Here is a 21,634-nt window from a genome sequence, read left to right as displayed (position 1 = left end):
TCTCATATTGTGTGGTGTGTGTTACTTGGGGCTGTGACTCTGAAATCAGTACTTTCATGACAAAGCTACTAACTACTGATTTGGGTTTGGCTGAAGGCTTCAGAGCAGTGACTGCAACAATAACTCTTGCTCTTGGGAATCTCTGCCAGTCTGATTGGTGCTCTGAGTCCCCCTTGCTCAGAGTAGGAGACCCGGTTAAGGGATGGTGGCAATGTACCTACCTTACAGGGTTGGTGTTGGGTGTAACTCCTCCCTGTTAAGGAGAGGCATGGGGAGTGCCTGCCTGGAACAGTTGACCAAAAGTGAGGGTGTTGGATACTGGATCTTTGACATGTTTGAAAAAAACCCTGCCTATAAGAATTTCACTCAAATTTTATCTCCTCTTTGATAATTGTCCAATGCATTTTCTTTCTCTTTAATGGGGGGGAGGGATGTGGGAAAATTCTTTGGTACTGCGTTAGTTTCTGTCCAGCCCTTCAGGAAGGGTCCACGCTCCTTCACAGCATGACAACTGGTCATCCTTATGCAACAGCAGAACAACTTCTGAGATTCGTGCTCTGAGTTTTGTGAAAGTGGCTGACCTTTGACTTCAGAAAGAGTTACTTTTATTCACAAGAAGCCAGCTGGGCAAGGAAATGCAGAGGGTTCCCATTGAGCTGCTCTTTCCCATTTGAAGGAGAGTGCTTGCGACTAGGATGTCAAGCTCTGGTAACAACACAAGTGACCCTTCTGAAGCCAGATGGAGAGGGGGGGGGAGAGAGAGAAAGATCCTTTTTTGGTGAGCTGCACCCAAGACCCTCATTCCTGCAGCACATTTGTAAGTCACATTGGCCAAGAAACCTGTTACCTTAGGAAGTGGCGGGCTCTCTAACCCTGGAGGCCTTCAAGAGACAGCTGGACGGGCACCTGTCTGGTAGGCTTTAAGTTGAATTCTTACATTGAGCAGGGGGTTTGGACTCAATGGCCTTATAGGCCCCTTCCAGCTCTGATTCTATGGATGTAAGAGAGCAAGTGCTGTTGAATAATCGTCTTAGCCTTCTCAATGGGCGGGGGGGAGCAGAAGATAGGATGAGTAATTTGCTGGTTGCAAGGAAACCAGGAGCTGCTCATGTTGGTGCCTTTCTCAAGTCCATTTCCCCACCTTGGCTGTTGGTGGGCAGGATGGACAGCTTTCAGAACCCGGGCTCTCTTTCCCCCAACAACTCTTGAGTTGCCGGTATGTGCGTGGGCTTTTTTAAAAATGAAAATATGTATAGTCTGCCCTTCTGCTGCAATGCAGCTTGCAACAGTTTTGATTTACAAAGTGCAAATGAGCAATTAAGTGATAGCTGTACAATGTGATACAGAGGTGGGAGCGAGCGGCAGATTAAATAGCTTAAAAAGTGGAAGCAGAAGTGTTCTTGCGTTTTAGAGGAAGCTGCCTTATTCTGAGTCAGATCAATGGTTCATTGAGTTGAGTATTGTCTGTAGTGATTGGTATCGGTTCTCCAGGACTCCAGAGTGGGTACATTCCAACCCCTTCCTGGAGATGCTGGGGATTGAATCTGGGACCTTTTGAATGCAAAGCAGATGCTGTACCACTGAGCTGCTCCCCTCATCCTTGGAGATCTAATGCTTGCCAGAGCGAAATGATCTGCTCCAGGCAGCAAATGCCATGAGGGAGAGAGCCAACCAATTATCCTGTAGCCAGGGGTTCCACTGTCAAAAGCCCTGTTCTTGTGATATGGAGAATGGCCTACCCAGTGTCCCAACTAGCCATGCTTTTGCTTTTGTCAGGACCTGGCAAAGAGCATCTTTTCCCCACGTGTAAGGGAGAGCAGACTTTTTTGGGGAAGAGGTAGTCTTTAAGGTAGGGGTAGCCAATGTGGTGCCATCCAGATGTTGTCAGACTACAGCTCCCATCATCCCTGACCATTGGGCCATGCTGGCTGGGGCTGATTGGAGTTGGGAGTCCAATAACATCTGGAGGGCACCACATTGATTAGCCTCTGCATCAACGTATCCTAGACCCAAGGAATTTAGGGCTTTCAGGGTAATCACCATCTCTTTGAATTGTGTTTGGCAACCAGTGCAGCTACTGTATCATAGTTGCCACATGCTCCTATGGGCGGACACCAACCAGCACCCTTGCTGCTGTATTCTAGATCAGTGGAAGTTTCTGGATACTCTTCAAGAGGAGCCCCATGTAGAACGCACTGCAGTAATCTAATCTGGATGTAATCAAAGCAGGGGTAACTATGGCCAAGCCTGTCTCTCTTCTGTAAGCTTCCATTCAACTTACAACTCTGCACTAAGCCATTCATTCTCATAGTGTGAGGCAGCCTCTGACCACACATTAGGATGCCACGGACAGTTGCTAAGGGATCCTAGAATCTTCCCCATTCCAACCCATCATACATATGATTCTTTATTTATTAGCATCATTGGTGTATAGGCCACTTAAGAGTGACATAATAAAAGGCTAAAAGTCTTGGATTTGTGTGAATGTATTCAGTGCTAGTGAGGAATGCACTAGATTACAAGTGGGGTGGTGGTGAGGAGTAGTGGTTTGGGCTGAGATCATAATTGGAAGCTACAGACATGGATTGCAGCCTTGCTGGATCCACTGGCTTCCTTCCCATTGCTTTTGGTAATGTGTGCCCAGCTGGCAATCTATACAATATTTTTAAAAACTAAAATTCCAGGGTGTCTGAAATCCCTGACTGGGAGGGGGCAATCAAGGTGCTGTTCTTTGGGGAGGGGGGAAAACAAGTTTCCATTTCATATGCTACTAACCCAGTGTAAGTCTGTAGAATGACATCCGCCAGGACTGCTGTTTCCCTGCAGAGAGCACAATTGCTTTCTTTAAAAAAAAAAAAAAACACAAAATCAACTCCAATGCAAGATAGAAATAGCAGAGCTGTGATTCTAAGCTCTCCAAGCTGCCATCAGAAGTGCTCAGCGCTGTGAGCTGTTGGATAGTAGCCACAGAAACGGGCGCTGTGAGAAATGTATCCTGTTGGTGATGCTGAAGGATTAAGGTCACAGTAGCAATACGCTGTTGCATTAACTCCAAGGGGAAAAGCTCCCTGTTCCTTGTTCCTTTTTTAAAGCTAAACATGCACACCCTGAAAAAAACAACAAACAGCTAGTCATGTGGCACCTTAAAAAGATTTAACAAATTCATTATGGCATAAGCCAGCCTTCCCCAGCTTGGTGTTCTTCCAATCAGTGATTCCCAACCTTTCTGGCATAACAATCCACAAGTCCAAATTTACTTACAATTTATTGTCATGTGAAATTTGGACCTTAGGTCTTCCCTGCCACCAGACAGCATTCCCCAAGTGTGAATATGTAAGATTCCAGGCTTTCTAACATTTGGCCATAAGTGTCACTGCAGCATTATAATGTGCCAACAAAACAAAAAGTTGTAAGAGGTATTCAGCATACCAGTTAAGGATTGCAAGCAATAATTTTGGGGGGTTTACCCCAGGCTTTGTAACCCACTTGCAGGTCACGGCCTGCAGGCTGGGGTCGCTGCTGCAGATGGTGTCCAGTGGCCATTCCCATCATCCCCATCTATTGGCTGAATGGGGCTGATGGTGGTTGTCGTGTTGAGCCAGTGTGGTGTAAGTGGTTAGAGTGTTAGACTAGGACCTGGGTTGGGTTGCCAGGTTCATGGCCTGAGACTGATCCTGTATCTTTAGGAGAAGAGAAAGTCAGCCAAGTGCAGGTGTTCTTGTAACACTGTAATGGGAAAAACCACAAGGTGGAATTCTCCCTTCCCCCTGCACAACTTTTAAAGAAACAGAAGACTTCTTGGTTGCCAGGCCCGGCCTGCAAGAGGTCTTCTGTATCTTTAAAAGCTGTGCAGGGGGAAGGGAGAATTCCACCTTGTGGTTTTTCCCATTACAATTTTGCAAGAACAGCTGCACTTGGCTGACTGTCTCTTCTCCTAAAGATACAGGATCAGTCTCAGGCCATGAACCTGGCAACCCTAGACCTGGGAGACCAGGGTTCAAATCCCCACTCAACCAAGAAGCTCGCTGCATGATCTTGGGCCAGCTGCTGTCCCTCAAACTAACCTAACTTGCAGCGTTGTTGTGAGGTTAAGGTGGGAAGGAAGAGAACCATGTATGCCACCTTGAGCTCCTTTGAAGAAAGGCAGGAAACAAATGTACTAATTAATAAATCTGTGGCCCTACAGATGTTGGCAGACTCCATCTCCCATTCTCCCTAGCCATTGGCCATGCTAGCTGCAGCTGATGGAAACTGGAGTCTAGCAACAGCTGGAGGGCCAAAGGTTCCCCATCCTTGTTCTGCAGGAAGCACGGTAGATCTAACTTTTAAACCCAGCCCAACGTTTGGGTAAAGTTCTGCAAACTGAGAGATCTCTTCAATCTATGCAAAATGTGGTTTTCCTTCCCCAGCTGCTATGTATCAAAACAGCTACTTGACAATAGCACTTCAAACCAAGAAAATGGAAATTCTCTCTCCTGATGGTGCTGTCACATCCATTTGTGAATTCTAAAAATCCTTCTGCTACACAGCTGTCACAATCAATTTGTGGATATCCCTTCCTAACTGCCATCCTCTCCTTTCTGCATTATTTCTTCTCCACCTGCCTGATTCCAGGCAGTCTGAGTGGTATTTCCTAGTGTTGCAGTGGCAAAATACTCCCCCTCTTTTTTTGGCAAGGGAAAAGAGATTTCAAAGCCAATGCATTTGGTATTGTTTTGCTCCCGGCCTGTTTGCACTCATTTTCAGCAGCAGAAGCAAAATGTTGAATAGGAGCATCATAAACAGGGGAGGCCCACGGGCCCACGAGACATATCTCAGTGATGCATCATATAATCAGTCCTGTTAAACATCTATATTTATTTATTTCTAAAAAGTATTTATATGCCTGCCCTCTTGCAAAACATCAGAACGGTGTGCAGCATCATAAAAAGATGGCTTTAAAAGTGGATTATACAAATTCTTGGAGGCTATTGATGGCTGCTAGCCATAATGGCTGTGGTCTGCCTCCATGGTTGGAGGCTGTATGCTTCTGAATACCAGGAGGGGGCAGGGCTCTTGAACTCAGGTCCTGCATGGAGGCTTCCCACGGGCATCTGGTTGGCCACTGTTTGACCAGGAGGCTGGACTACATGGGCCATTGGCCTGATCCAGCAGGCCTCCTCTTCTTATGTTCATGTAAAGGCAACACAAAAGAATCATTAAAATGACCAGCTACTCAAAAGACCATTTTAAACAGCTGCATAGGGCTTGTGTAGATGCTAAAAATGTCTCCAGCATTTCTTCTTCAGCCACTCTCCATCAATTAATGAGAAAAGAAATTACATTGGAAAATGATAGATGGGCAGATAGAATTTCTGTAAAATTCTCCTGGGTGGAGTGTAGGGTTTTGTGTAGGTTACTTTCAAGGTGGCTGCCGGGTGTTTGGGAGCATCCTTTCTTTCATTCTACAAACCATCTCTCTGGCCGTCTCCGCTCTGCAGCCTTCCTGGGTGTTCACCTTTCCTGAAAACCCTGTGATGTCCTCAGCTGGACTATTCTGTGAGTACAGGGAGGCTGCCTGCTGTGCACCTGATAGCTGTTAGTTAATATTTTTTTAAGTGAGGTCTCTTTTTTTCTTTTAAAGAAATCTGTGTGAAAGTAAAAGGAAGGACTTCCCTTAAAAACAAAATCAGCAAGAGCATTAATCTCAGGCATTCGGTAGCCAGAAGTCAGTGTCGCTGTGCAGTCCTCCTTGCCAGGACTAGGATGAGATGAGACACAGCAGGGCATCCTTCACCACCACCCTGGCAAGTGGCAGCATTGCCATAGGCAAATTGACAAAAATATTTGGAAAAAACAAACACAATTTGAATTTGCTGAGATGTGGTTTTAGTTCATAGACTCAATGCTGAAAATCAGATCTGGACAATTAACCTCCTGGGAATTTGAAAGGGTGAGCTGGATCCTCCTTTCCACCTACCCCACTTTCATCAATACTGTGTTTTGGAGTCCTATTCTGGCCAGCTGTTACTATTATCCCCTCCCCCCCTTTCACATTTGTGTATCTCTTTGACATCTTCTTTAGAAAATGATGAGACATGCACACAGTTGCTAGTCAGCCATTGCATCTAGGAGCATTGCCGGGCCATTGCTGAGATCTCTTGAAGATGCTGTTGGGCCGAATGGTTGCCCCTGTATACAGTGGTGCAGGGTCTCCTGCTCTGGATCTGCACTGGATCAACTGCATGTTGAAGCGCTATTAGACATCAGTGTTGGATTATGCCCTCTTTTTTTCAAAACCTTTGTGCAGACAGATCCTGAATGACGGCTAGTATTGCACTTTTCTCTTTTCAGTTGCACTGTGGTAAGCACATCCCTAGACAGGTCATAAGGCCAAACAAGGTAGATCAAAAGCCAAGGTGGGGAAATGTCAGATGAGGGCCACATGTAGGCTTATGAACCTCTGCAACCGGCCCTCAGAACTCTTCCTCAACCACTCCGTCTCCCTAGCTACACTCCCTCTCCACATGTCATGCCTCCCGCCAGACCTGCTTCACACTAGCCTTGAGTGTCCTTGATGATGCCTCTTGCTTGTCTGGATAGAGTATAGAAAGGTGTGTGTGTTTGGAAACTAGCCTACTGTACAAAGATAAAATCTGCATTTGTTGCCCCACCCATCACTGGCATGTGGCCCCCAGAAGGTTAGCCTGAAAGGAATGCGGCCCTTTGGCTGAAAAGATTCTCCACCCCTGATCAAATGAGTGCAGAGCTGAGGTGTTTTGCCTACTATTTTAAATTATTCCTCTTTGGAGATGAACTCTCGTTTCCCATGTTGTTCTTTGTCATGTTCTTGCAGAAAATGCACTCCTGAGTTCTTCCCAGGTTTTTTCTTTCCTTCAAATATTCTGGCTCTTCTCTGATTCACATGTTCATGCCCATCACTTGATTTCTCAGTGTTTGGTTACTGGAACCTTGAGTAGCAGCCGGATATTGTAAGATGTAGAAAATTCAGCTATGGAAATTTGTTATGTGCCTGCAAGTCGATTTTGACTTATGGTGACCCTATGAATCAGCGACCTGCAATAGCATCTGTTCAGATCTGGTAAGTTCAGGTCTGTGGCTTCCTTTATGGAATCAATCCATCTCTTGTTTGGCCTTCCTCTTTTTCTACTCCCTTGTGTTTTCCCAGCATTATTGTCTTTTCTAGTGAATCATGTCTTCTCATGATGTGTCCAAAGTATGATAACCTCAGAGATGGAAAAGGGAAATCAAAATGATCAGGGAGCAACTCCTCTACAAAGGGAAAAATTGCAATGCCTGGGGCTTTTTAGTTTAGAAAATGCATTAAGTGAGGATTTGATGGAGTGTATAAACTTTTGCAGGGTGTGCAGAAAGTAGGTGGAGGCATAAATAATTGGAGGGTGAGTCAATCAATGGTGATTAGTCATATTATGCTACATCCATGATTAGATCAGAACACTCATTGCTGGGAATCACAAGTGGGGACAGTGCGATTGCACTTGGGTCCTGCTTATGAGCTTACCATAGGCATCTGGCTGGCCAGCCTGAGAAAGGCTATGCTGGAGTATGCAGGCTTTGGGTCTGATCCAGCCCGGCTCTTATGTTTTTAACTGCCTGCATCAATCCCTGGTGGTTCCCATCTGTAATGACCCATTCACACATGGAAACAATCACTTGGTGTGGTGGTCAAGGGAAGTGTGTGTGCCTGCAGGAGTGTAGTCATTCAGGGTCTTGGGGAGTCTTAGACCCCTTACTTTTTTAGGACCGGTGTCCCAATGTCTCCAGCATCCTATTTATTTATTATTACATTTGTTTACCACCCCATAGCCGAAGCTGTCTGGGTGGTTTATAACATAATAAATAAATATAAATTCTACATAATAAGAAAAACAATAGTTCACATTTTAAGTAAATATAACTAAACAATAAATCTCTAAACAATATACATAACATGAGAACAAAATGAATCATATACAAAACAAAAAAGAAAGAATATAACAATTATAAAAGTATATCTAAAAATTTCCCATGAATGTTACACTAAAAGCATATATGCAATATCTTATTCTTGGCATCATCTCTTTTGTCTTCAGCATAAGGATGTCATGGACGTCAAGTGTTCTCTAATTCCCCATTGTGCTTCTCCCCACCTGACCACCATCTTCTGTAAACAATATCATTATGAACATTTCTTCCGTTGTCTTCTGTCTCCAAGATGACCCCAAGACGACTCCAAGTGTGACGCTAAGTGAGCCAATCAGCATGAAAGGGGAGTGTGTTAGCCACTGAGAAGAGTCTTCTGACGTGCTTCCTTGTCTTTTCCTGCTGACTGGAGCCAATCAGAGTGAACCGAAGAGAGTCAGCCACTGAGAAGACTCTTCTCAGTAGCTAACACTTCCCTTTTGTGCTGATTGGCTCCTCGGGTCGTCTGTTGTTGTGGGAGAAGGCATTAGCAAGGATCTCATTCTCAACACAGCAGGGGGGAAAAGGGAGGGGTGTGGCTGTGACTATTATGAAGGGACCCTGCACTTCTGAATTTGCCACTACACTACACTCTCTCTCACTGTGTGTGAGTGTGTGTGTGTGAGAGAGAGATCCGTTCCCTTCCTGACTGATTTCCATATAAAAGACCACTAACCTGCCCTCGAAGGACTGTGTTCCTACCAGGAGATCATTTCATCAGCTCCTTAAAAATCTTTTGTCTAATTACCATTGCAACTCTTCTTTTGAAGTAGAGGAGGTGACTTGACCTGTTTTCCAGTTCTGCAGAGCAGAAACCGAGGCACATGCGGATTATTTTATTTTCTCCTATCTCCCATAAGGAAATCTACCTTTCATCGTGGTATTTCTCTGCCCACTCTAAACATTTTCCTGACTGAATAACTGAAGTGCTCATTTTGAATTCTGAAGTTGGAGTCTACTTTGCTTTGAAGTTATCTTGGACTTCACAGGTGTAAAAGTGTATGTTCTCCAGTCAATTGGACGCATGCAATTCCCTATAGCTTGAATGGAGAACTCTGCGGGCACCTCAAAGGAAAATGGACCCCCTGACATACATCACAAACTTGTGGGCTATAATTTGAGGCAGCTAGCAGTCTCCCCTGACAAGAAGCCAAGAGCTGGTAGGAGGAATAAATTAGCATATTCTTAGAGTTCTCTGACACAAACTGAAATAAATCCTGAGAAGGAAACTGAAAAAGCCCTTGAGTCTTTTTTGAAAGCCACTGGAAGGCTGTCCCCAGTACTTTTTTTTAGTTTAATGAGGTGCCGGTGCACATCCCTTTAAAAAAATACCCACTAAAATTGAAACCTTGGATGCCTTTATCATTGTTTTCAATGACGTTTTTATTGATTTTTACATTTTATTGTATCTTTGTATGTTGCGAGCAGCCTTGGTGTATTTTTATGAAAAGTGTGGCTTATACATACTTGAAAAAATAAATAAGTTTTATTGATTATTTCTTATTTATTTATTACATTTAAATATGTATATATGCTGTTAGATATATGTTATATTATATATATATATATATATATATATATATGGTTGCCATGGGCATCACAGAAAAAGCCTTGGCTGTCCCTGAGCACGTTTGCACAAGAAGCATAATCTCCAACACCTTCATAATTTAAAACAGGGACTTGTTTCCCCGTAAAAACCCCTATCTGAACCCCACTTTCCCCATTCCCCATTATTGAAGATTCTTTGGAATGTTGTATTCCTTTATTCCAGGGGTGGCTAACCTTTGACCCTCCAGATGTGTTTGGACTCCAGCTCCCATCAGCCCCAGACAACATGGCCAATGGTCAGGGCTGATGGGAGTTGTTGGTTTGCTCTATCTTGCCCTGACTTCTTGAAGCAGAACTGTTTTGTAAAGTGACCACAGCAATTTACTACCACCTCTGCTAATATCATATTTACACCAACCATGTCTGCTATTACTACTGTTATCAACAACAACAATTGGGAAATTGAATCTCATGGTAAGCTTGGTTGCACAAGATGGCGATGGCAGCATGCTTGACTAAACCAATAAGGCACTGTTCTTCAACCTTGGGTCCCCAGATATTCTTGGACTATAACTTCCATCATCCCAAACCAGTTTAGCCACTCGTCAAGGGATCATGGAGTTGTAGTCCAACATCTGGGTGGGGGACCTTTTTCACTCTGAGAGCTAGATTCTCTTCTGGGTAACCTTCCAAGGGCCGCATGCCTGTGATGGGCAGAGCCAGAGACCAAAGCGGCTGGAGCAATAAATATACATGTTACCTTTGTACAATAGGCTAGCTGCTACACACACTCTCTCTCTCTTCTGTAGCCTCCATCCAGACAAGCACGAGACATTATCAGAGAACAAGGACATATTCCAGACATGCAAAAAACCACAAGGAATGCAGCAGGGCCAGTGAGGGGTGTGGTCTGGGGAGAGTTCCAAGGGTCAGATAGAAAGGTCTGGAGGGCCACATTTGGCCCGCAGGCTTGAGGTTCCCATCCTTGCCCTAAACAGAGAACAATCCAACATGACTTCGTAGACGTTTTGGCCATATGGAATTCAGGTTTTGTGGGCCCTCTGGTCTTCTCCCAGAACAACTTAGGTTCAAAAATAAGAGCTAAGCAGCCGTCCTCATTGTGCTGGGAGAAATGAGCCTGACATGCGGAACTATAAAAGGCCAAATAAAACAGTCCCATTATAACATCTTGTGATGGCTTTCATGTGTGCATTATTGCATGCCCTATGAACCCTAACTTTCCCCCAGTGTTTGGAGTTGTCAGAAACAGGAGGACCTATATCTTGTTGCACTGGAAAAAGCTGTGTGCCGAGTGGTTTTTTTTGGGGGGGGGGAGGGGAAGGATTGAGAAAAACAGAGAAGTTGTAAAATTCTACATTTTACACATTTGGGTTAATTCAGAAAAAGTGCCAGGAAAAATACTTGAAATACTTTTATGTATTGCAAGCAGTGAGCTAGGTACTTGGCTGTCCCTTACAGATAGCCTGCATCACATCTGAGGCCCATCTGCACCATACATTTAAAGCTGTATTATATCACTTTAAATGGTCATGGCTTCCCCCAGAGAGTCCTGGGAACTTTAGTTTGTGAGTGGTGCTGAGAGTTGTTAGAAGACCCCCTATTCCCCTCCCTGGAGTTCCCTGGGAAGAGGGATTGATTGTTAAACCACTTTGGAAAGTATAGCTCTGTGAGGGGAATAGGGGTCTTTGCATCCTTAAACGACAGCCCCCAAGATTCTTTGGAGGAAGTCATGACTATTTAAAGTGCTTTAAATGTTAGGTGCGGATGTGGTCCTATTTTATAGAAATTCCCTGCTGAACTTTTAACACTATATGTACCTCCCAATGAGAGGCTGGATTGGAGCCTTGAGGTCTGCATTTAGAGTCAGTCTGAAGCTGGAGGTTGGGATCAGTCTCTGTTACATGCTTGCAGGTGTCAGGTTAAATTTATGATTATGGGTTGAAGAAGCTATAGCTGATCTCCATATTTTTAAAATGTTGATTGTTAAAAGTGGTTTAACAGTCAATCCATTTTCCCAGGAAACTCTGGCAATTGTAGCTCTGTGAGAGGAATAGGGGTCTCCTAACAACTCTCAGCTTCCTTAACAAAGTACAGTTCTTTTGGGGAAGCCATGACTTTTTAAAGTAATATAATGCAGATGGGGCCTCAGAGGTGTTCTCTGTGGCCAAATAAAATAATGTAATTAATTGTGTTAATTGTTCCATAATTCCATGCCGTTCATTTCAATAGAAAGTGGGGGAACTTCATTAATAAGATATTGGGGGGAAAATCTGTCACAAATTGTGCAGTTGGGAGGGGAATGATTACTATAGTGAATACCGACTGCATTTGCGTGCTTGATTTCTGTTGCTGTCTGCAGACACACACGCAAACTGATGCAATTTCTGGTACCATTTCCCATCCCAACAGGATTCTTTGAAATCCCTAGATGTGGCAGGGATTTTGTGCTATGCCATGACCTTACAGGCATGGCAACCAGTTTGGGCATTATGACACACTCCTCACGGCAGCCATTTTGTGACTGCTACCCACGAATGACACTTTCCAAGTTTGCCCACTGCCCCAGAAAAGTTGATGACCACTAGATCTTCTGTATTAGGAAGGAGCGCCCATTTGGAGGGCCAGTTGCTGGAAGAGACAGTAGGGGCCAAATGCAGGCCTCCAGGCCTCTCTACCTGGCTCTTTGGATACTCCCTGGGCCCTTCACTAGCCTTGATTCATCCTTGAATGTTTTTGCCTGGGTGGATTAGGCCCATCAGCTGTGATAATGCCTCTTGCTTGGCTGGTTGGAGGATGGGAAAATATCTGTGGAGGGAGTTGCAGAATTGTTTGGCTTTTGCATGATTGGAATGTAGCCTACTGTGCAAAAGTAAGAATTGCTCCTCCCATTTTTGTCAATGGCCCTGCCCACCATTGGCATGTGGCCCCCAGAAGCTTTCCCCACAAGGGAATGAGGCCCTCAGGCTGAAAAAGATTCCCCACCCCAGTTTTAATGCATTCATGTCTCCTTTGCGCCAGCTGCTTTTGGAAATGGAATACTGAACGATGTGGATCTTTGGACTGGTCTAGCCAAGCAGTTGTTATGTGTCGAAAACTGTTTGTGCTGATTTAATGTAAATAAGCAGTTTGGATATGGTTGGCTCCCTCTGTTCCATCACGACTGATGTAGTTTGCCCACCCGGATTTACTTGTGATTTGTGGCAAAGCAGCCACCTCAAGTGATCTGTCATGTACACAAATTATCACTCACGTCCAACGCATGTGGGACTACTTGCACGCTAAAGACATAAAAGGCTGCCTTATACTGAGTTAGACAACTGCTCTATCTAGGCCAGTTTTGTCTTAACTGACTATCAGCATCTTGCCAGGGTTTCAGACAAGAGTGTTTCTCAGTCTTATGTGGAGATATAAGGGACTGATCTAGGGACCTTTTGCATGCAAAACATGTGCCCTGCCACTGAGCCCTTCCCCAAAGGACTAGAAACATGGGTCGTGGCCTTATTTTGAATCACTGTTTATTTATGTAGGTTACTATTGTTTACACCAGAGCTAACCAATGGGATGTCTTCCAAATGCTGTTGGACTACAAGTCCCTTTATCTCAGATCATTGGCCATGATGACTGACCTCACATCTGCACCATACATTTAAGGCACATCCAACGCACATTTAAGCACATGATTTCTCCCAAAGAGTTCTGGGAACTGTGATTGTCCCTTCACAGAGCTACAAATTCCCAGCACCCTTAACAAAGTACACTTCCCGTGATTCTTTGGGGGGGGAAGTTATGTGTTTTAAATGTGCACTGGATGTGCTTTAAATGTGAACCTGCAACATGGCTAACTGGCGTTGTAATCCAACAACTCCTGTGGGGAAGGTGCCATGTTTGGCTAACCCTGGCCTACACAGACCCTAACAATGTACAGTCTTTCCCAGCCCAACCTGTAGATATCTGGGACTGAACCTGTGTGTACAGTAGGGCCCTGCTTTACGGCGTTCAGCTAATACGGTGGTTTTCAATTAGAGTAAGGCCCCACTCATATGGCGCTTGTTCCACTTTTACGGCGTTTTTCAGGCATTGGGCACCATTTTATTGACGGAGTTACGCTTTTTGGCGGGTTTCGCTTTTAGGCGGAGGTCTGGAACGTAACCCGCTGTATGAGTGGGGCCCTACTGTATTTGCATGCAAAGCATATGCTTGACCATTGAGCTACAGCCATTTGCATAATGGCTGGCCATGGATACAGCTCACGCTTTCTAACACGTTAGCAGATGAAAGCAAGGATGCCGTGTCCCAATAACACTTCTGTTTTCATGCCAATCACTATTCTCACACTCCGAATCACAGACTGATTGAGCCACCCCCACTGATTATGCATTACTGTAATTGTTCTTTCCTGCTCTCTCTCTCTCTCTCTCTCTGTGTGCTTATTTTGCCTGCAATAACCGGTCCTGAAGCTGGGTGGCTTTGTCAACTGACCATAATAGGTTTTAGATAATGTAGGAATGTTTAATCTGAAAGGGATCTGGCTGCTTTTATTATAGAATAGCTGCAACTCAAATGCATTTAGAAGGCAGTTGTTACCTGGGGTGGGTGGGTAGGTAGGATGTGATTGATGAAAGGGAAGTGATGAGTGTGGTGGTTTACCAGTCACTTAAATGCATGTAAGATTGTCACTATAGTTACTTTATAGAAAATTTCGTCTTAGAGTTCAGAGTTAAGCTTACAGTACAAGAAAGTCAATGCATAAAGTAAGCAAATTGAAACCTTCTGCAGTACAGATTTTTTATTGCACACCAAAAATAACGCAGCCCCGTCTAATGAAGTTGGGGGTCAACTTCTTGCAGGCATAGCCTTGCCTTCTAGGCTTTCAGAATCTAAGGAATGCTGGTTGTCCAGTCCTGTGCTTTGTAAGTACAATGGGCAAGCTGTCTGCCCATTCTACAGAATGAGGTGGTCGATGAACTGCCAAGTTCTGGACTGTACCATTTCGGACTGCAGAGGGAGGTACCTTTTTCTTTAAGTGCTCACCCATATAGCAAGCTCCTTGCATGTGTTGAACTAACAAATTGGAGGGAAGATGACACTTACCGTTTCTCTCTCTGCTACTATGCAATCTGCAAGGAGCTTTTTTTAAGTGAGGGAGCAAGGTAAGCCGTTTTGCAGTGGTGTAGTCCCTTTTACCACCCCATTCTGCACAATGCAGGGATGTCTAGTTACATGCAACAAAATGATTTGGTAGAATTTTGAGGTAGTAGAGGAGACTGTCCCACTTCAGACTACCGAAGGGTTTATGTGAGAGACACTTTTCAATGCTTCTCCCATGTTAAAAAAAACCCTGCAAATTTAAAAAAGAGTGTTATTATTTATATTGGGCCCTTCTCCTTAAGATTGTGGGTGTGATAATGATAGGAAAAAAATAAAAAACAAACCCATAACATAAAAATACTAAACTATCTAAAACCAACAAGCAACATTTCTTCAGAATGCCTCCAAACTTTCTCTGTTCTGCAGGAGAGATTCAAGCACAAGCCAGAAATGGAGACTTGCACAACTGAAAGGGATTGAGTGCTCAGTCACCCTAGCGCAATGATTCGAAACAAATTTTGCAGGAGGGAGTCAATCACATGCTGCAAATTTAGGTTTGCACAGTTAAAGTGGATTGAAATGTACTGTCACTCTAGTGCAACAAATCCATTTAAAAAGAGCGGCTGTTTTGCGGCTAGGAAAGTGAGAGGGGGAGGATGCACCAAAAAGTGTGGGATGCACAAATGATTAAAGGGAAGACATGTAAACATCCCACAAGCAAAACTGGATGAATGCAGATTGTTGTATAACCGCCCTGCAAACAAATCAGAATGAATGTTCAATAAGGACTGGACATAGTCTAACCACCACCATAAGCTTTATGCACCCTGCAACCAAATCAGGATGAATGCTGAGTAAAGAGTTCATCTGCATGAAACCGCTATGGGATAAAATATAGTTTACATCTGCGGCTACTTCCCAAAGGCTCGATGTAATAAAAAAGTGTTTTCAACTGTCATTGAAATCCATTAGAGCAAAGATCACCACCAGGGTGGCCTCTAGATGTTATTGGACTCCAACTCTCAACAGCAACAACTAGGATGGTCAGGGATGGTGGGAGTTATAGTTCAACATATTTGGAGGGCAGCACATTGGATACTCCGGCATTAGAGAGAAAAACAGAGAGGTTCTAGCTAGCAGCGACTGGTGGTTCCAATGTCAGTGAGGCAGTGAATCTGCTCCAGGTGTTAGTCCGAACTTTCAAAGAGCTGTCCAAGGTGTTCAGTACCTTGGAGAGCTCTTTGAAAGTTCAGACTAAAATCCAGAATGGATTCACTGCCCCCCTGATATCGGAGCTGCCAGTCTCCACTGGTTCTAGTCCAGCTTGTTTCTTGCTGTGCTTGCTTTCTATTTGCAGGGAGTTTTAGGAGGTAGGGGGGCTCTTCAAGAATATGATCTTGCCATCTGGAGCTCTACTACCAAGCCCTTGTGGATCAGTTTTAACACCTCTAAATCAGCATGTGAAAACATTTGAGCTAACGTAGGGGAAATATATTGACGCTGAAAGCAGCGGTGGGTGCTTCCCTTTGAGTGTGGTAGTGGAAGGCTGGGAGAGCAGCAATAGGCAGAGCCAGGGCCAATGACAGGCAGAGCCCCCCCTTCTGATTGGTTGTTAGTAAGGTGACAGGCAAGGTGGTGGCTGGCTGAGGGCAGACTGAAGCTGGTGGGGCAGTGCCCCATTTGCCCTAATATGTCAGCCTGTACTGATGGAAAGGCATGTTCCCCATAAACATGAACCGAATGAGACCACGGGAGCGGCATCAAGTTCATTGCCCCATGACTACCACCGTGCCTGACGGACATAGATGTGTTTCATAAAGTGCATTGTGTGGTGAACCTTAGACTTTTTCTTTTTTTTTAAAGAAATAAGTAAGCATTGCTAAATCAAAATGTAGAGAACCAAAATGAAACACCGAACAGGCAGCACAAAGAGATGTCGATAAAAAGTGTTTCTCCCGGACTGACATTCACCTATTGAAGAAAGGGGGGGAGGAGCAGATAAGGTTGTCAGGCTAACTGATAAGCTTCTATGGAGCAACCAACGATTGTTGCATCTGGCAGGAATGAAAAGCAGCGACAGACGTGAACATCAGTGAGTCCCAACTAAATAGTGGGTGCAGGGTGGGAAGATATTCTTCTATCCCTTAAGAGGTTTGCAATGGGGATAGATGAATCTGTCTGTTCTGGACTATATCATGTCCTAATTGGTTTATTTTTTTTTACCCAAAGTTTTATTCTGGAATTAGTTAACAGCTAAAATTAGTCAAGGCTTAGGATTTTGATACTTCAGTGGCTATTGGACGTTTCCCCCCCCCCCCGAAGAGTGACCCCATCATTTTGTGGCATATTCGTTCTAGAAATGTTTGTTGTTGTTATATGCCTTCAAGTTGATTACGACTTATGGCGACCCTATGAATCTTTTTTGGATATATTGATAGGGTTTTCATGGTAAGAGGTATTCAGAGGTGGTTTACCTTTGCCTTCCTCTAAGCCTATGGCACCCGGTTTTCCCAGGTGGTCTCCCATCCAAGTACTAACCAAGCCTGACCCTGCTTAGCTTCCGAGATCAGACCAGATCTGGGCGTGTTCAGGGTAGTATGGCTGGAGGTGTGTACAAATGTAGAGATGGTTTTATTGCCTTTTAAGTCTACTAAAGCCATAATCTTTTATGTTTTATCTTCTTTATTTTATTGTATGCCACTTCGGCAGCTTGTGGAAGTGAAGCAGAAGGGCAGGCTGTAGATTTTATGTATTTATAGATAGGCTGTATTCATTATTATTTATTTATTTATTTAATTTAATTTAATTTATATACCGCCCTAAGCCCAAGGGCTCTCTGGGCGGTGTACATAACAATAAAACAGTCAAAAAATATATAAATACAATAATACAATGGAATCAAACCAAACAGACGTAAACAAAAATAATCAGAGCAGCAGCAAAATACATCAATAAATATTAATAGTACACATTAAAATGCCTGGGAATATAAAAAGGTTTTCACCTGGCGCCGAAAAGATAGCAGCGTCGGCGCCATAAATTGAATGTGTACGTAGTTACCTATCATGAATGGTGAAATGAAAAATTATGGTTAGCAGCCTTATCCACATTGTTGTTGTTATGTGCCTTCAAGTTGGTTACGACTTATGGTGGCCCTATGAATCAGTGACCTCCAAGAGCATCTGTCATGAACCACCCTGTTCAGATCTTGTAAGTTCAGGTCTGTGGCTTCCTTTATGGAATCAATCCATCTCTTGTTTGGCCTTCCTCTTTTTTTACTCCCTTCTGTTTTTCCCAGCATTATTGTCTTTTCTAGTGAATCATGTCTTCTCATGATGTGTCCAAAGTAGGATAACCTCAGTTTCATCATTTTAGCTTCTAGTGACAGTTCTGGTTTAATTTGTTCTAACACCCAATTATCTGTCTTTTTCACAGTCCATGGTATGTGCAAAGCTCTCCTCCAACACCACATTTCAAATGAGTTGATTTTTCTCTTATCCGCTTTTTTCACTGTCCAACTTTCACATCCAGACATAGAGATTGGGAATACCATCTAGTTTAAGATTTTTGGTGCTCAATATATATGTTATTTTAATGGATAATATTTAAATATTAAACGTATTATTTATTGTAATAGACATGTGAAATAAAGGTTTTTTTTAAAAAAAAATAACAACTTGTAAATAATAATTCAGTTTCCTCATATGTACATGAATGAATTGAGATAGTTAAGAGTAGTAAAGGATCCTCCTTTTTTCTTTTTCTTTTTACTGTGGAGGGACACATAAGCAAGCATCATTTCTCATACTGGGCTTTCTTTACCACTGAGTGAATGAAAATAGTAGTGCATTTGTACTCAGCATAGTAAAGAGACCTAAAAGAGGGCCTTCATTGTGATGGGCCTCCAGGCATGGAACTTCCTCCTTGTCAAAGCATGAATGGCCACCGTATTAATGTGCTTTAGCCATCTCTTTCTTAATGCCTTTGGAGGTTGGCTCTGTTTTATACCTGCTTGGCTCTTTCTCATCCATACACACCATTCATTTCAAGCACAATATTCCCTCCCAAGAACCTCCCAGAGCTATCATTTCCAGGACCCTTAACAAACTACAATTCCCAGGAATCTTTGGAGGAAATAGCGTGCTTTAAATGTATGGTATGTACGCAGCCTGTTAAATGGAATGAAATAGTGACGAACTGAGTATGCACGGTTTGATTGCTGTTTATGATACTTCACGATTCTGTGGTTATTTTTAGAATAACACCTTTTGGACCGGGTTGGGAAACCCTTTTTCAGCCTGAGGGCCACATTCCATTCTGGAGAGTCTTCTAGAGGCCACATGCCAGTGGTGGGTGGAGCCAGAGGCCCAAACCTACATAGTCAGAGCAATGAATGTGAATTTTACCTTTGTACGGTAGGCTAGTTTCTACGCACACTCACACGCACACCCTGATCTTCCATCCAGGCAGCCAAGACACCTTATCAGAGTTCAAGGGCATATTCCAGCCTGACAATAACACTGAAGAAGGGTTTGAAGTAGAGCCAGTGAGGGGTGTGATTTGGAGGAAGCGTATGGGATGAGAGAGTCCCATGGGCCTGGAGACATAGTGGCCTGGGGAGGTGCATTCGGCCCCTGGGTCTTAAGGAAAACCACTTTGATGCCTGCATGATGTAGGCTTGTATCCAGTGCAGGGCTAAGTAAGGATCCTGTCAGTGCAAGGATTCCTGCATGCGCCATGGGACATCCCCCATGCACTGTCCACATCTGTTCTGGGGGTTCCCCTGCATCTTTAGAAATCCCCTGCTGAACACTTAGCAGTGTATGTATCACCCAGTGAGAAGTTGGATCTTGAGGTCTCCATTTAGAATCAGCCTGAAGCTGGAGACTGCAGACTAGCTTAGTCCCTGTTAGGTGCTAACTGTCAGGTTAAACCTAGGACTATGGGATGAAGAAGCAATAGCTAATTTTCATTTTTTAATATATATATATATATATATAAGCATGAAAGGGAAGAGAGTTAGCTACTGAAAAGAGTCTTCTCAGTGGCTGACTCATCTCCTTTCATTTTGATGGGCTCCAATCATCAGCAAAGGACAAGGAAGCATATTAGAAGACACTGTTTAGTGACTAACACACTCCCCTTTCATGCTGATTGGCTCGTAGGATGCTGGAGATGTAGGGACCCTGCTGGGACCCTGCTCACAAAAAAGTAAGAGGTCTAAGACCCGCCCGAGACCCTGGATGACTACACCCCTGTATATATATAAAAAGCTCAGCAGTTACCCAGATCTGGCAGATGTGATTATTTTACAGCAGGGATGGGGAACCTCTGGCCCCCAGATGTTGCTGGACTACAACTCCCATCATTCCTGACCATTCGGCATGCTAGCTGGGGCTGATGGGAGATGTAGTCCAACTATATCTGGAGAATAACATATTCCCCATCACTGTTAACATAAGAAGAGCCTGCTGGATCAGGCCCATGGCCCATCTAGTCCAGGATCCTGTTCTCACAGTGGCCAACCAGTTGCCCATGGGAAGCCTGCAAGCAAAGCACTGGGTCGACATCTTCATTGAGCTATTTACTATGGCCCCAAGTCTCATTACTGGTTAGTCACCACCAGTTCAGTCCCCATGAGCATATATGTGAAATTAAGATTTTTTGCTCCAATATGCATCACTTTATACTTGTTTACATTGAATTGCATTTGCCATTTTGCCACCCATGCACTCAGTTTGGAAAGGTCCTTCTGGAGCTCTTCTCAATCCCTTTTTGTTTTAACAACCCTGAACAATTTAGTAACATCAGCAAACTTGCCACTTCACTTCTCACCCCTAGCTCTACAAAGTCAAATTCCTGTAGGCTACCTCCTTGTATTTGGGGTGGAGGTGAGGGTGAGAGGAGGGCAGATGGACTTGGTTTTTGGACCACAAATCTCAGTTTCTTTAGAAAGGGTTCTTGAACTTTCAGCTTGCAAAACAGAAGTAAACTCCCAATGTCATCAGAGTCTTTTGCAGGATAAACAACCCAGGGAACCCACCTGATCCTTTTTAAACTGGAGATGAACTGGTCTCATGCACACGCTATTGGCCTTGAGTTAAGAAGTCCCTCATTTCAAATCCCATCTCAGTTGTATGCTTATGAAGTTTCCCAAGGCAAAAGAACATTCTGTCAACCTCTCTTCTCTACCCACAATAGTGGAAAGAATTATATTACCCTATTTTAGGAACATCAAAAGTTGCCTTCTGCCAAGTCAGACTCTGTCCATTTAGCCCCAGGTGTGGGGAACCTTTGGTCTTCCAGATTTGCTGAACTATACCTCCCATCATCCCTAGCCACCAGCCATGCTTTCTAGGCTGAAGGGAGATGTAGTTCAGCAACATCTGGAGAACCAAAGGTTCCACACGCATGATCTAACCCTACTGTGACAGGCCATGGCTCTCCAGGATCTCAGGCAGGCAGGGCCAGCCCTATCATTAGGCAGAAGGAGTGACTGCATCAGACAGAAGATGCTGGATGGCAGTGGCAGCAGCCACTGACTCCTCCTCCTTGTCCTCCTGGCTGCACCCTTCTGTTGAAGGACAGACCTCTGTGTGCTGTACAGCTTATCCTGCACCTCTCCAGGTGAGATGGGTAGTATTGACTTAAGATTCAACTCCCAGTCCGGTAAGTTTCTGAACACAGAACTTATTTATTTATTTGATTTATATCCCGCCCTTTCTCCCAGTAGGAGCCAAGGGCAGCAAACAAAAACACATAAGAACATAAGAAGAGCCTGCTGGATCAGGCCAGTGGCCCATCTAGTCCAGCATCCTGTTCTCACAGTGGCCAACCAGGTGCCTGGGGGAAGCCCGCAAGCAGGACCCGAGTGCAAGAACACTCTCCCCTCCTGAGGCTTCCGGCAACTGGTTTTCAGAAGCATGCTGCCTCTGACTAGGGTGGCACAGCACAGCCATCATGGCTAGTAGCCATTGATAGCCCTGTCCTCCATGAATTTGTCTAATCTTCTTTT

At 44.1% G+C, this 21,634-nt stretch overlaps 1 protein-coding gene and 1 pseudogene across 4 annotated transcripts in view; one reads left to right on the top strand and one right to left on the bottom strand.

Moving 5' to 3' along the window:
* Positions 1 to 21,634, top strand: part of ST3GAL1 (ST3 beta-galactoside alpha-2,3-sialyltransferase 1) — a 140,555-nt gene that overhangs the window by 36,252 nt on the left and 82,669 nt on the right. The window lies entirely within an intron of this gene.
* LOC133375837 (5S ribosomal RNA) lies at positions 17,109 to 17,228 on the bottom strand (annotated as a pseudogene).

Source organism: Rhineura floridana, chromosome 1 (genome assembly GCF_030035675.1).
Source record: "Rhineura floridana isolate rRhiFlo1 chromosome 1, rRhiFlo1.hap2, whole genome shotgun sequence".
NCBI lineage: Eukaryota > Metazoa > Chordata > Lepidosauria > Squamata > Rhineuridae > Rhineura > Rhineura floridana.
The sequence above is the reverse complement of the archived record's forward strand: the minus strand, read 5'-3'. Positions and strand labels throughout refer to the sequence as shown.